Here is a 13894-nt window from a genome sequence, read left to right on the forward strand (position 1 = left end):
CTTTTGCCATAGATTCCCAGACTATCCCTGAGTGGTCAGTGTAGAAACAGCATTCTTCATTTAGGGCAGCACAGACTCCTTCTTGTTGTAGAAAAACTAGATCTAACCCCCTCCTGTTTTGGAGCACCATTTCAGATAAAGATGTTAGGGATTCTTGGAGGTGGGTAATGGAAGCCTCTATGCTCTCTAGGTCTATATCAATGGCAGCCCTAAGGCTACTGTAGTGGGAAGCCTGGGTGGCTAGTGAGGCAATACCTGTTCCTGTGCCAGCTAAACCAATTCCTAGTAGGGTGGCGATGGTGACAGCAGAGATAGGTTCTCGTTTATTTCGCCTGTGGGTACCCGGGTCCATCACTGAAGTACCTGCTCATCTAAATGGTAGATGATTCTAGGGAGTAGTTGAACCGGCACACAGAAGCCCTTTGTCTGATTTAGAATCTGACCATAAAAACAGGGGGTAAGGCCGGTAGAACATGCCCACCAACTGTCTTGAGGAGGTAGATGGCAGTCTAGGCTAGATATTGATCTTGTATCATTACATAGGGACTGATATTGGGGTGAGGGAGTGCCTATACAGAGTCCCTGGCCTGACACTGATTGTAAAGTGAATCCTTGAGTCCTTTGATGCCATCTACAGGTATTAGGGTCAGAGGTTGTATTGTACTGACCCAATATCACGATTCCCTCATAGAAGGGAAGCCAGATGTCATAGCAGAGCCAATAAGATCAGGTAAGATTGGGCTTGGTGAGGGTTGGTCTTAGCCACAAGGGGATACAGTGCAAGTAATATTAGCGGGGTAAGTGGGAGTGACACAGCCTTAGCTTTAGGGGATTGTCCTTGTCGGGCTGACTCTTCCATACTGGAACAAAGTCCTTGAGGACGGCATGTGGATCAGCTGGCTGGACGTGGGTGTAGTGGACCCAGGGAGTTATTCCGTCAACCTTGAGAGCAGTGGGTGTAGTCAGGATCACAATGTAGGGTCTTTTCCAGCAAGGTTAGAGCATCTGCTGTTGGTGTCTCCACACGTACACCCAATCGCCTGGTCGATATCGATGGGAGTCAGGCCGTGGCCCAGTCTCGTAGAGGGCCCTCAGCTTAGGCCACACCTGTTCATGGGTTCGTTGTAACATTTGGAGGGAGAAAAGGAGTTGGTGATCATCAAATTCAGCAAGCACCTCAGGTTTTAAATTGGGGATAATAGGTGGAGGAATACTGAACATGATCTCGTAGGGGTAAGTCCCATCTTATATGGGGAGTTTCGTACCCTATATAGGGTGAAGGGGAGGAGAGTCACCCAGTCCCTGCCAGTTTCCAGGGCTAATTTAGTTAAGGTCTCCTTTAATGTTCTGTTCATCCTTTCTACCTGTCCTGAGCTTTGAGGCCTATATGCACAATGCAATTTCCAATCTGCCCCCAAGTACTAGTGCCACTCCCTGTGTTACCTTACAGACAAATCCTGGTCCATTGTCTGATCCAATCTTAACAGGAAAACCATACCTTGGTAAGATGTCTTCCAGCAGTTTCTTGGTCACAGTCTGTGCGGTTTCATGTTTGGTGGGAAATGCCTCTGTCCATCCTGAAAAAGTATCTACAAACACTAGTAAATACCTGTATCCGTATTTTCTAGGTTTTACTTCAGTGAAGTCCACTTCCCAGTAGGCTCCTGGGTGGTTCCACCGGAGCTGGGTACCCGGGTTAGATCCATGGGCAGTGGCATTAGTTAATTGGCATGCATGGCAGCTTGTCACAATCTGCTCGATCTTTGCTTGAGAGTCTTTAATAGTGATCTTTGCATGTCGTATGAGGTCTTCCATCTTTCTTGTTCCCATATGAGTACTCCAATGCATTTTGGATAGGATTCATCATCCTAGTTCCTCTGGCAGGATGATGCTGGAGTCTGTGGCCCTCCACCAGCCACGCAAGCATTGGGTCATAGGCAAGCGTTTGATCTAGTGTAAGTCAGCATCAGTATAGTTGGGGGTGTCCGGCAGGGTCAGTGCCCCTGGATCAGGTAGCATGGTTGTTAAGACTTGGGTCACCGAAAGGGCCACCTCCTTTGCTTTTCAATCGGCTAGCCAGTTTCCCCTGGCTACTGGTGTATCTGCCTTTCTGTGTCCCGGACAATGGATGATAGCTAGTGCCTTGGGCAGCCAGAGGGCCCTCAGGAGTTCAAGGATATCTGTTTTGTTTTTAATAGTCTTTCCTTCTGCTGTCAGAAGCCCTCTCTCTCTGTGTAAAGGGCTCCGTGGATATGAGCGGTGGCAAAGGCGTATCTGCTGTCGGTGTAAATGTTTATTCGTTTACCTTCTCCCATGGTTAGTGCTTTGGCCAGTGTGATCAGTTCTGCCCGTTGAGCCGATGTTCTGGCTGCCAATGGCTCTGCCCAGCTAGTCTCCGTTTCCATGGTTATGGCTGCCCCCACCTATCTGATTCCTTCTCGGACAAAACTACTGCCGTCTGTGTACCAGGTGACGTCAGCATTTGGCAGTGGCTGGTCCTGGAGATCAGCTCTGATTCTGTGCACCTGTGCCAAAATTTCTTGACAGTCATGCAGAGGGGGTTCCCAGTCTGGGTTAGAGAGTAGCGTTGCTGGATTCAGGGTTGTTGGTGGTTTGAATAAAATTCTGGTGGGGTTTAGCAGTAGGCTCTGATAATGGGTCAGACGGGCATTGCTGATCCAGCGGTCTGGGGGCTGTTTGAGTACCCCTTCAATAGCATGTGGGGTGCTAACCTGCAGTTCTTGCCCCATCGCCAGCTTTTCTGCGTCCTTGACCATAGTGGCCACCGTGGCAATAATTTTTAAGCATGGGGGCCATCTAGCAGCCACCGTGTCCAGCTTTTTGGAGAGATAGGCTATGGGTCTCTTCCAGGGACCTAGGTACTGGACAAGGACCCCTTTTGCCACCCTGTCTTTCTTGTCCACATACAGGTAGAAGGGCTTGGTTAGGTCAGGCAACCTGAGAGGCAGGGCAGAGCAAGGCCTGTTTAAGGTCATTAAAGGCTTTGTTTATGGCCTCTGTCCATTCAAAATTTTGGTGGTGCCTGGTGGCCTCATAGAGGGATCTGGCCATCTCAGCAAACCCGGAATCCATAATCGACAGAACCCTGCTGACCCCAGGAATTCACGTACCTAGCAAACGGTTTGTGGCTGTGGGATCCTCAGGACGGTTTCCTTCTGTGCATCCATCAACCATGTTTGTCCATCCTTTAATTTGTACCCTAGGTAGCTCACCTATGTTCTGCAGATCTGGGTTTTTTTAGCTGAGGCCCAGTATCCTAGAGCCACTATGGTCTGGAGCAAGTGCTTGGTGCCTCGCAGGCATGTGTCCTGGTCCTCCGCTGCCAACAGGATATCATCTACATATTGCAATAAGGTCAAATGAGTGTGCTCCGAACGGAACTCACCCAAGTCTTCGTGTAAGGCCTCATCAAAGATGGTCGGTGAATTACTGAATCCTTGTGGTAGTTGAGTCCAGGTGAACTGGCCATTGATGCCTTTCTCGGGGTCCATCCATTCAAAGACGAAAAGGTCTTGGCTCTTGGGTGGTAAAGACAAGCTGAAAAAGGTGTCTTTTAAATATAATACCATATACCAAGTTTTGTCTGAAGGCAGGGTGGAGAGGAGGGTGTATGGGTTTGGGACCGTAGGGTGTATTAGAAAGCCAGAAATACACCTACAATTATATGGACAATTAATGTTTGACAAAGCAGGAAAAGGGCACCTGCATGGCTCTGTGGGCTAAAACGTCTGACTCTTGTTTGTGGCTCAGGTCATAATCTCATAGGTCATGTTATCTAGTCCCACAAGGGGTTACCCACACAGCAGGGAGTCTGTGCGAAAGATTCTCTCCCTCTGCCCTGCTTTATGTCTTTCTAAAACAAATAAATCTTTAAAAAAGCAGAAAAGACTATCCAATGGGGGAAAAATGTCCTTTCAACAAGTGGTCTTGGGAAAACTGGACAATTTGGAAAAGAATAAAACTAAACCAATTTCTTACACCATACACAAAAATAAATTCAAAATGGATTAAATACCTAAACGTGAGACATGAAACTATCAAAATCATAGAGGAGAACACAGGCAGTAATCTCTTTGACATCAGCTACAGCAATTTCATTCTAGATATGTCTCCTTAGTTAAGGGAAACAAAAGCAAAAATAAACTATTGGGACTACTTCAAAATGAAAAGCTTCTGCATGGTGAAGGAAACAATAAAAAAATTAAAAGTCAACCTATGTCATGGGAGAAGATATGTGCAAATGACATATCCAATAAAGAGTTAGTATCCAACACAGCAGTCTAGGTGCCAGCTTTGTGCCTGTGTTGCCACAAACTTCGCACTGCTGCACAGTCATGCAACTTCTTTCCTGGCAGGGGCCCAGCAAAAGGCAGATGCTTGGCAAAACTCCCCTCCTAGGAACAGTGCAGATCCACACCCCAGGAGTCCATATAATTTGGAGTTTTGAAGCTCAGTCACATGATCACAGGCTGAGTGGACACAGAGTTCTGACAGAAACCAGGGAGACAAGAGTGACTGACTGCTTTTCTGTGAGGGCTCACTGAAGGAGGATGCAAATTTTCAGCTCTAGGGGTAGAGAGAAGGGCACGGCCATATTCATCCTGCCTATCAGTGCTGAGAGCATTCAGGGAGCAAAACAGAGCCACCTGGCCAAGTCCAAAGAGCTTACACCAAGCCCTGCCTCTCAGCACACTGGAGGTGCATTTGCACTAGGGCAAGACCACCTAAGAATCAGCACAAAAGTCCCCTCCCACAGAATACCAACACAAATAACTCACTCTTGCCAAGTTTACTGAGCATAGAGGGCTGCAAAGCTTCGGCTCTTGGGGAAACAGTATGTAACATTCTTGATGCTTTTATTCTTTAGCAGTTAGTATTATTTGTTCAGTAACTTTATTTTTAAATCATTTTTATTACTTTTTAATTTTTATATATACTATATATATTTTTCCTTTAATTATATTTTATTATATATGTGTGTATATATGTGCTATATAAATATAAGTTTATATACTCATACATACATATCTTTATTTCCTTCTTATTTTGGAACCTAGTTTCTTTTTTTAAAAAAAATATTTTGTTTATTTATCCATGAGAAACAGAGAGAGAGAGAGAGAGAGAGAGAGGCAGAAACACAGGAAGAGGGAGAAGCAGGCCCCATGCAGGCAGCCCAATGTGGGACCCAATCCCAGGACCTCAGAATCACACCCTGGGCCAAAGGCAGGTGCTCAACTGCTGAGCCACCCAGGAATCCTGGAACCTAGTTTCTTAACAAGCAGACCAAAGCACAGGCAGGATCTAAGTTTTGGGGGGGTTCTGTTGTACTTATTGTTGTTTTTGTTTCTGTTGTTTTTTTAACCCTTTTTCATCTTTTCTGAACAAAATGACAGGACAGAGAAATTCAATCCAAAAGAAAGAATAGGAGGTAGTACTCACTACCAGGGAAATAATCAATACAGATATAAGTAGGATGTCTGAATTAAATTGAAAACAACAATTATAAAAATACAAGCTGGGCTTGAAAAAAAGCATAGAAAACACTAGAGAATCCTTTACTGTAGAGACAAAAGAGCTAAAACCTAGTTGGCTGAAATTAAAAATGCTATTACTGAAATTCAGCCCCAGGTAAAGGCAATAAAAACAAGAATAAAGGAAGCAAATGACTACATCAGTGATATAGAAGATAAAATTATATAAAATAATGAAGCTGAAAAGCAAAGGGAAGGAAATATATTAGATCACAAAAGTAGACTGAGGAAACTCTGTGATTCCCTAAAGCAAGATAATATCAGTATTACTGTGGTCCCAGAAGATGAGGAGCAGGAGAAAATGGCAGAAGGTTTAGCTGAACAAATTATAGCTGAATATTTCCCTAATCTGGGGAAGGAAACAAGCATTCAAATCCTGGAGGCACAGAGAATACCCATCAAAATCAACAAAAATAGATAAATAACTTGACGTATTATAGTGAAGCTTTCAAATTACAAACATAAAGAGAAAATCCTGAAAGCAGTGCAGGACAACAGATCCTTAAACTACAAGGTTAAACACATAAGGCTGGCAGCAGACCTGTCCACAGAGACCTGGTAGGCCAGAAAGGACTATCATGACATATTCAACTTGCTAAATGGGAAAATATGCATCCACAAATACTCTATCCAGCAAAGATGTCATCCAGAATTGAAGGAAAGATGAGTTTATAGGATGAAGAAAAACTAAAGTAATTTGTTAACAATAAAATAGCTCTGCAAAAAAATATATTAAAGGGGAACCTTTGAGTGGAGAGAGAGCCCAAAAGTAACAACGATGAAAACCGAACAATCTGGGGGGTGTTGTCACCATGTTCCTGTCCGCGGTCACCTTTGCCAAGAGCAAGTCAAAAACCATTCTGGTGAAAATGCTGAGCCAAGCTGGAACAGGTTACTCCTTCAACACTAAGAGAAGCCGACTATGGGAGAAACTCACGTTCTTATATTATGACCCAATTGGTTTCTCTGGCCTCTGGGATTGAGCAACTGAGTTTGCAAATCTGCTCCATCCCCGTGTCAGAGGAATAGTAAAATAAGAAAAAGGAGAGTACTTGTAGTCTGATAGGTATTTTTATTTAGAAATGGTGATGTTTTTAGTTCTCTGCTACAACTCATTTTTCTCTTACAGTGAAAACAAAAGCCCTCTTTGTGGAACAGAAGAAAATACGCTCCCTCTAAACAATGGATTGAAAATGAACTTGATTTATAAATGAGAAGACTAAGGACGAGATACTGATTCAGAAATTCTGCAGTGTGTAATAAAAGAAGAGGAAATAGCATGGAATCACTGCCTCCTGTGATTTGAAGGCCATTGTGAAGAGAAACAATGTACTGAAAGAAAGTTCTTCATATTAGAACATATATCATTGCATCACATTTATTTATCTTTCTGGATATTTTTATAGCCCTTAATAAAAAATATTAAAATTAAAAAAGAACAATCTACAGGAACAGTGATTTAACAGGTTGTACAATGGCACTAAATTCATATCTTTCAGTAACAACTCTGAATGTAAATGGACTAAAAGCTACAATCAAAAGACACTGGGTATCAAATTGGATATAAAAGGAAGACTCATTGATATGCTGGTTACAAGAGATTCTCTTCAGACCCAAACACAACTCCAGACTGAAAATGAGGGGTTGGAGAACTATTTATCATGCTTAATGCACATCAAAAGAAAGCTGGAGTAGCCATCCTTATATCAGATAGATTTTAAGTCAAACACTGTAATAAGACATGAAGAAGGAAATTATGTCATAATAAAGGGTTCTATCCAAGAAGAAAATCTAACAATTGTAAATATTTGTGCCCCTAACTTAAGAGCAGCCAAATATATAAACCAACTAATTACAAACTTAAAGAAACTCAGTGGTAATAATACATTAATAATAAGGGACTTTAACACCTCAATCACAGAAATGGACAGATAATCTAAGCAGAAGATCAACAAAAAGGGCTTTGAATGACACACTGGATCAGATGGACTTAAGAGATTTATCCAGAGTATTTCATCCTAATGTAGGAAAATATGCATTCTATTGGATGTACACAAAACATTCTCCAGAGTAATCACACACTGGGTCACAAATCAGTTATCATACCATACAAAAAGAATGAGATTATACCATGCATATTTTCAGACCACAACACTATGAAACTTGAAGTCAAGAATAAGAATATATTTGGAAGGACCAAAGATACATGGAGTTCAGAAAGTATTCTTCTAAAGAATGATTAGGTCAACAGGAAATTAAAGAAGAATTTAACAAATATATGGATGAAAATGAAAATGAAAACACCATAGTTCAGGGAACCTGGGGAGCTCAGTGGTTAAGCATCTATCCTCTGTTCAAGACATAATCCTGAAGTCCTGGGATTGAGTCCCACATTGTGTTTCCTGTGGGGAGCCTGCTTCTCCCTATACCTATGTCTCTGCCTCTCTCTGTTTCTCTCATGAATAAATAAATAAAACCTTAAAAAAAGAAATGTGATTTAAAAAAGAAAAAAAAAACACCATAGTTCAAAACCTTCAGAATGCAGCAAAGGAGGTCTAAGAGGAAAGTACATAGCAGCACAGGCCTTTCTCAAGAAGCAAGAAAAGTCTCAAATACACAAATTAACCCTACATTTAAAGATGCTGGAAAAGAAAACAGCAAATAAATCCTAAATCCAGCAAGAGAAGAGAAATGATAAAGATTAGGGCAGACATCAATGATAAGGAAATTTAAAAAACAAACAAATGGTAGAACAGATCAATGAAACTAGGACCTGGCTCTTTGAAAGACTTAATAAGATTGATAAACCCATAGCCAGAAATATAAAAAAGAAAAGGGAAAGGACCCAAACAAATAAAATGAATGAAAGAGTAGAGATCACAACCAACACTGAAGAAATAGCAACAATTGAAAGAGAATATTATGAGCAATTATATTCCAATAAATTAGGCAATCTAGAAGAAATTTATAAATTCCTAAAAATGCATAAACTACAAAAACTAAAAAAGGAAGAAATAGAAAAGCTGAACAGACCCATATCCAGCAAAATATTTAAATCAATAATCAAAAATCTCCCAATTAACAATAGTCCAGGGCCAGATGGCTTCCCAGGGAATCAACCAAATATTTAAGAAGAATTGATATCTATTCTTCTGAAACTGTTCCAAAAAATAGAATGGAAGAAAAACTTCTAAACTCATTCTATGAGTTCAACATTACCTTGATCCCCAAACTAAGACCCAATAAAAAGAAGAATTACAGACTAATATTCCTGATGAATATGGAAGCAGAAATTCTCACCAAGTTAGGATCTAATAGTACATTAAAAGGATTTTTAACCATGACCAATTTGGATTTGTTCCTTGGCTGCTGGGTTGGTTGAACATTCACAAACCAATCAGTGTGATACACCATATTAAAAGAAGAAAGGACAAGACACATATGCTTTTCTCAATAGTTGCAGTAAAAGGCATTTGACAAAATACAGCATCCTTTCTTGATTAAAAAAAAACAAAACCTTCACCTTGTGGAGAAAGAGGTTAACATACCTCAACATCATAAAAGCCATATAAGAAAGACCCATCATCCTCAGCTGGGAAAAACTGAGCGCTTTCCCCTTGAGGTCAGGAACATGACAGGGATGTTGAATCTCACTACTGTTCAACATAGTACTGGAAGTCCTAACCTCACCGATCAGACAACACAAAGAAATAAAGGCATCCAAATCAGCAAAGAAGATGTCCATCCTTCACTCTTCTCAGATGACATGATACTCTTTAGAAAATCCAAAAGAATCCACCAAAAAATTGCTAGCACTGATACAGGAATTCAGCAAAGTCACAGGATATAAAATCAATCCATACAAGTCAGTTCCATTTCTATATAATGAGACAGAAGAAAGAGAATTTGCTTTTTTAATAATAAATTTATTTTTTATTGGTGATCAATTTGCCAACATACAGAATAACACCCAGTGCTCAACCCATCAAGTACCCCACGCAGTGCCCGTCACCCATTCCCCTACCCCCACCCTCCTCCCCTTCTACCACCCCTGGTTCGTTTCCCAGAGTTAGGAGTCTTTATGTTCTGTCTCCCTTTCTGATATTTACTACCCATTTCTTCTCCCTTCCCATCTATTCCCTTTCACTATTATTTATACTACCCAACTGAATGAGACCATATAATGTTTGTCCTTCTCTGATTAGCTTATTTCACTCAGCATAATACCCTCCAGTTCCATCCACGTTGAAGCAAATGGTGGGTATTTGTCATTTCTAATGGCTGAGTAATATTCCATTGTATACATAAACCACATCTTCTTTACCCATTCATCTTTCGATGGACGCCGAGGCTCCTTCCACAGTTTGGCTATTGTGGACATTGCTACATAAACACGGGGTACAGGTGTCCCAGCGTTTCATTGCATCTTTATCTTTGGGGTAAATCCCCAACAGTGCAATTGCTGGGTCGTAGGGCAGATCTATTTTTAACTCTTTGAGGAACCTCCACACAGTTCCAGAGTGGCTGCACCAGTTCACATTTCCACCAACAGTGCAAGAGGGTTCCCTTTTCTCCACATCTTCTCCAACTTTTGTGGTTTCTTGCTTTGTTAATTTTCCCCATTCTCACTGGTGTAAGGTGGTATCTCATTGTGGTTTTGATTTGTATTTCCCTGATGGCAAGTGATGCAGAACATTTTCTCATGTGCATGTTGGCCATGTCTATGTCTTCCTCTGTGAGATTTCTCTTCATGTCTTTATCCAATTTCATGAGGATTCTTTGTTTCTTTGGTGCTGAGTTTAATAAGTTCTTTATAGATCTTGGAAACTAGCCCTTTATCTGATACGTCATTTGCAAATATCTTCACCCATTCTGTAGGTTGTCTTTTAGTTTTGTTGACTGTATCCTTTGCTGTGCAAAAGCTTCTTATCTTTTTTTTAAATTTTTATTTATTTATGATAGTCACACAGAGAAAGAGAGAGAGGCAGAGACACAGGCAGAGATAGAAGCAGGCTCCATGCACAGGGAGCCCGACGTGGGATTCGATTCAGGGTCTCCCGGATCGCGCCCTGGGCCAAAGGCAGGCGCCAAACCGCTGCGCCACCCAGGGATACCAAAAAGCTTCTTATCTTGAAGTCCCAATAGTTCATTTTTGCTTTTGTTTCTTTTGCCTTCGTGGATGTATCTTGCAAGAGGTTACTGTAGCCGAGTTCAAAAAGAGTGTTCCTGTGTTCTCCTCTAGGATTTTGATGGAATCTTGTCTCACATTTAGATCTTTCATCCATTTTGAGTTTATCTTTGTGTATGGTGAAAGAGAGTGGTCTAGTTTCATTCTTCTGCATGTGGATGTCCAACTTTCCCAGCACCATTTATTGAAGAGACTGTCTTTCTTCCAGTGGATAGTCTTTCCTCCTTTATCGAATATTAGTTGACCATAAAGTTCACGGTCCACTTCTGGGTTCTCTATTCTGTTCCATTGATCTATGTGTCTGTTTTTGTGCCAGTACCACACTGTCTTCATGACCACAGCTTTGTAGTACAACCTGAAATCTGGCATTGTGATGCCCCCAGATACGGTTTTCTTTTTTAAAATTCCCCTGACTATTCGGAGTCTTTACTGATTCCACACAAATCTTAAGATGATTTGTTCCAACTCTCTGAAGAAAGTCCATGGTATTTTGATAGGGATAGCATTAAACGTGTAAATTGCCCTGGGTAACATTGACATTTTCACAATATTAATTCTTCCAATCCAAGAGCATGGAAAATTTTCCATCTCTTTGTGTCTTCCTCAATTTCTTTCAGAAGTGTTCTATAGTCTTTAGGGTATAGATCCTTTACCTCTTTGGTTAGGTTTATTCCTAGGTATCTTATGCTTTTGGGTGCAATTGTAAATGGGATTGACTCCTTAATTTCTTTCTTCAGCCTCATTGTTAGTGTATAGAAATGCCACTGATTTCTGGGCATTAATTTTGTATCCTGCCACGCTACCAAATTGCTGTATGAGTTCTAGCAATCTTGGGGTGGAGGCTTTTGGGTTTTCTATGTAGAGTATCATGGCATCAGTGAAGAGGGAGATTTTGACTTCTTCTTTGGCAATTTGAATGCCTTTAATGTCTTTTTGTTGTCTGATTGCTGAGGCTAGGACTTCCAGTACTATGTTGAATAGCAGTGATGAGAGTGGACATCTCTGTCTGGTTCCTGATCTTAGGGAAAGGCTCCCAGTGCTTCCCCATTGAGAATGATATTTGCTGTGGGCTTTTCATAGATGGCTTTTAAGATGCTGAGGAATGTTCCTTCTATCCCTACACTCTGAAGAGTTTTGATCAGGAATGGATGCTATCTTTTGTCAAATGCTTTCTCTGCATCTAATGAGAGGATCATATGGTTCTTGGTTTTTCTCTTATTGATATGATCTATCACATTGATTGCTTTACGAGTGTTGAACCAGCCTTGTGTCCCGGGGATAAATCCTACTTGGTCATGGTGAATAATTTTCTTAATGTATTGTTAGATCCTATTGGCTAGTATCTTGTTGAGAATTTTTGCATCCATGTTCATCAGGGATATTGGTCTGTAATTCTCCTTTTTGGTGGGGTCTTTCTCTGGTTTTGTAATTAAGGTGATGCTGGCCTCATAGAACGAATTTGGAAGTACTCCATCTCTTTCTATCTTTCCAAACAGCTTTAGTAGAATAGGTAGGGTTTCTTCTCTAAACATTTGATAGAATTCCCCTGGGAAGCCACCTGGCTCTGAACTTTTGTGCTTGGGAGGTTTTTGATGACTGCTTCAATTTCCTCCCTGGTTATTGGCCTGTTCAGGTTTTCTATTTCTTCCTGTTCCAGTTTTGGTAGTTTCTGGCTTTCCAGGAATGCGTCCATTTCTTCTAGATTGCCTAATTTATTGACGTATAGCTGTTCATAATATGTTTTTAAAATCGTTTGTATTTCCTTGGTGTTGGTAGTGATCTCTCCTTTCTCATTCATGATTTTATTAATTTGAGTCTTCTCTCTCTTCTTTTTAATAAGGCTGGCTAAGGGTTTATCTATCTTATTAATTCTTTCAAAGAACCAACTCCTGGTTTTGTTGACCTGTTCCACAGTTCTTCTGGTCTCGATTTCGTTGAGTTCTATTGAATCTTTATTAACTTTCTTTCTGCTGGGTGTAGGATCTATTTGCTGTTTTTTCTCTAGCTCCTTTAGGTGTAAGGTTAGCTTTTGTATTTGAGTTCTTTTCAGTTTTCAGTTTTTGAATGGATGTTTGTTTTTCTTTAATTTTTAAAATTTTTTTTTAATTTTATGATAGTCACACACAGAGAGAGAGAGAAGCTGAGACACAGGCAGAGGGAGAATCAGGCTCCATGCACCGGGAGCCTGATGTGGGATTCGATCCCGGGTCTCCAGGATCGCGCCCTGGGCCAAAGGCAGGCACCAAACCGCTGCGCTACCCAGGGATCCCCTGAATGGATGCTTGTATTGCATCCCCTTAGGACTGCTTTTGCTGCATCCCAAAGATTTTGACCGGTTGTATCTTCATTCTCATTAGTTTCCATGAATCTTTTTAATTCTTCCTTAATTTCCTGGTTGACCCTTTCATCTTTTAGCAGGATGGTCCTTAACCTCCACGTGTTTGAAGTCCTTCCAAACTTCTTGTTGTGATTTAGTTCTAATTTCAAGGCATTATGGTCTGAGAATATGCAGGGGACAATCCCAATCTTTTGGTATCGGTTCATACCTGATTTGTGACCCAGTATGTGGTCTATTCTGGAGAAAGTTCCACGTGCACTTGAGAAGAATGTGTATTCAGTTGAGTTTGGATGTAAAGTTCTGTAGATATCTGTGAAATCCATCTGGTCCAGTGTATCATTTAAAGCTCTCATTCCTTTGGAGATGTTGTGTTTAGAAGACCTATCAAGTGTCAAAAGCGCTAGATTGAAGTCACCAAGTATAGGTGTATTATTATCTAAGTACTTCTTCACTTTGGTTATTAATTGATTGATCTATTTGGGAACTCCCATATTCGGGGCATATATATTGAGGATTGTTAAGTCCTCTTGTTGGATAGATCCTTTAAGTATGATATAGTGTCCCTCTTCATCTCTCACTACAGTCTTTGGGGTAAATTTTAGTTTATCTTATATAAAGATGGCTACCCCTGCTTTCTTTTGAGGATCATTTGAATGGTAAATGGTTCTCCAACCTTTTATTTTCAGGCTGTAGGTGTCCTTATGTCTACAATGAGTCTCTTGTAGACAGCAAATAGATGGGTCCAGCTTTTTTATCCAGCCTGACACCCTGTGCCTTTTAATGGGGTCATTAAGCCCATTCACGTTCAGAGTTACT

Source organism: Canis lupus, chromosome X, assembly GCF_011100685.1.
Source record: "Canis lupus familiaris isolate Mischka breed German Shepherd chromosome X, alternate assembly UU_Cfam_GSD_1.0, whole genome shotgun sequence".
Classification (NCBI taxonomy): Eukaryota; Metazoa; Chordata; class Mammalia; order Carnivora; family Canidae; genus Canis; species Canis lupus.